Genomic DNA, 3,099 nt, shown 5'->3' with positions numbered 1-3,099 from the left:
TTTAAATGGTTTTCATTTAGATATCCTTTAGGTACTTCCTGTGAATTTTAGGGGCTTCTATTCTTATTATTGCTGTAGTTGTCATTTCTGAAATGAATGAAGCATAGCCTTTTATAGGGTTGACTTGTACCAGTCTACTCTGCTAGAGGAAAGTCTGGCATTCTATTTCTCTACTGTTTCCTACCCAGATAATGACTCTCTGTATGATGTTGTTAGACTAACTTTTCAAAATCCTAAATATGGTCTTTTTTTATATGTTGATTTTTGTCATCTCCTATATACTGTGCTATTGTCTTTGTATTATGGTTTGGTAAAGGAAGCACAGAGTTAGAGTTCAAAGTCCTGGACAAAGTTCAATTTCTGCCACTTATTGGTTCTATGAATAACTTAACTTCATTGAATTCCATTTTTCTTCAGCTGTAAAACAGAATCAATATTAACTATGTCACAGGGTTATAGGAATAAATAATGTAATAGTGAGACCATGACATTTTAGAGTAATTACTTTGATTGTTTTCTGTCCTCACCCAAGTGTGCCAGGTAGCGTGAAATAACTAAAGAAGGACATGGAAAGAGTATAAGTAAAATGAATTTTTTAAAAAATTTTTAACATTTTTTATTAGTTTCAGGTGCATAAGGCAATGTAATAGTTAGACATCTATCATTTATATCTCTCACACAGTGACAACTCCCTCCCCCATCTACTACCTCTCTGACATCGCACACCGCCATTACAATGAATTAAAATTTGCCTTCAGAATTGAGCCTAGAACTTGTCCTTGTCACATTTTCTCTGCCATACACAGACCCTTCACCATACTGCATGCCTTTTTTCAGCTTACTATCTTTTTCATGTGGTTTGGTTGGGGAGGGTTTTAACCAGGCCCTGGGAGAGTTTCTCCATTGCAAGAATTTCTAGGGGGGGGGGGGGGGGTGGGGGCTACTGGTGAAAAACATCCTAGAAGGAAACAAAATCTAAACACTAAACACTCCCCTAGCACTTCAATCTTCTGTTCAACCTGTGCAGTTTCCCCCCAGAAATGAGTGGCATGTCCTGCCCTCAAGCCAGTTTGAAGCTACTGGTAGATAGCGATTCTGAGATAGGGATGAAAATAGATGAGTGGCTATGCAGGTATGCAGTCAGGTATATATAGGGTCACTTAGATTGGAGTACAAATGGACAAATGGAGTACTGGAACGTAAGAACAGATGGATGTGAAATGGAAGAAAGACACAGTCCCAGAACAATTTCTTGGAGTTTGAAAAGTCAGATGGGAACATATGTGTAGGAAGATCTGAGTCTTAAGGTAACTACAGAACGGGAACAAAAGTAATAGTTCTAGGCCACCAGAATGAAAATTTAAAATAGGTATGACATTGACATGTGGTTGTTAGTTAAGTACAAATACAGGAAGGATTGCAATTTAGCGGTTAGTCTCTCTTATTTCACTATGTTTTGCTCTGCTAATGAAAAACCTTTGTCCATTAAAGGATACTTCATTTACATTCTATTCTCATTTGTAAATATCTTTTTGATATTTCCCAGAATTAAGAAATTATTTTGTACCAACTACAATTAATAATGATGAAAAATAGTATTCTATCAAAAGAACAGATGGATGCTGTGTACCTAATATAAGAATGAGAAAACTCTTATGACACTAAATGATTCAACACATTCACTGCAGACTTGGTCCCTGAATTTACCAAGCTGTATGCAGAAGGCAATAATAATAGGGAATGGGACTAATGTTTATAAAGCACTGAAGGTGGTTTAACTCATTAATTTTTATGTGCTTTTTCTATGGGGTGTGTGTGTGTGTGTGTGTGTGTTGTGAAAAACACCTTGAGAAGAAAAATGGCAATATCCACTTAGCTAGCCCAAAAGAAATAAACATACTTCTTTATTTTAAGATAAAAGGAAGTATTACTAGAACTGCAAAGGGTTTGGTGTCATTCAGAGATAAGTGGAACTACTCTCTGTGTTCTTTGATTAGGCCATACCAACAGCAACAGAGGACGACTCATTTTTGACTCAAGCAAAATTTATTGAGCACCAGCTATGCACTACATTGATTTCTAAAGATTCAATTTTATTAAAACATGATTCCTGTCCTCAATATAGGTAAACTCTGTTAAAGAAATTCTCTCTCATTTTAAAACAATGAAAAAGAAAAATGTGATCATGCATTTCACAGTTTATTCAGTGGTCTATGCAACAGAGATATAGTTTGCGCACAGAAAAGAATAATTCTGTCTATCTGCCTGTGTTAGTTCAAAAAATAAGCCGTATTTCCACGTCTAAACATTCCTGAATATAAAATGTTTCAAACTAAAAAAAAAAAAAGTTTTAACTAAGAACTTGTTTTGAAAAGAATATATGTGAAATACAACCAAGAAAGATTATTTGATAATGATGAGTAAGAAGGATGAATTAATTACGAACTTTACTCCAACTGAAATAAACCAAAGAATCCTCAAAGAACAAGTTTTACCACTGAGAAGCTGTCATTTCATGAAAAATAAGCCACTAAAATGCGCGTTGGTTTTTGGGGGCATTGTTGATGTTTAGCAATACCAAATAAATAGTAATCAATGTAGGTAATAAAGGTTTTTATCTCCCCTAACATGGCTAATCCCAAGATAATGTTCACTCCTTTTGTGCAGACTCATCTGCCAATGAAATCTTCCCAGGAGTCGACACGGCCACACAATGGACAGGGACACTCAGCCACAGTCGTCACTAACTGGTCCCCACCGGAGACCTCTCAGTAGCATACCTCAGAAGATACAGTAGATTGTGTGTTAAAATAAACCAGCATCAGCACCAAGGTTCACAGCATCTTATCCAGGACATGGGAGTAATTTAGGAAACACACCCTCCACAATCTTCCCAATCATGCTTCACACAAAAAACGATGGGCCCTTCTAATAGGAGGAACAGACCTCAGTGAGCCTTCCATTAGACGTAAGCCCCCACATCACAGACAGTCCTAATGGCTTTAAGGCTACTAAATTTGCCACAATAAGGCAAAATATCATAACATCACCATCATCAACCAACATTTTCTTCAGTGTCCATGACGAGTAAAAAACATA

Source organism: Rhinolophus ferrumequinum, chromosome 26, assembly GCF_004115265.2.
Source record: "Rhinolophus ferrumequinum isolate MPI-CBG mRhiFer1 chromosome 26, mRhiFer1_v1.p, whole genome shotgun sequence".
Taxonomy (NCBI): Eukaryota; Metazoa; Chordata; class Mammalia; order Chiroptera; family Rhinolophidae; genus Rhinolophus; species Rhinolophus ferrumequinum.
This window is presented reverse-complemented; position numbering follows the sequence as displayed.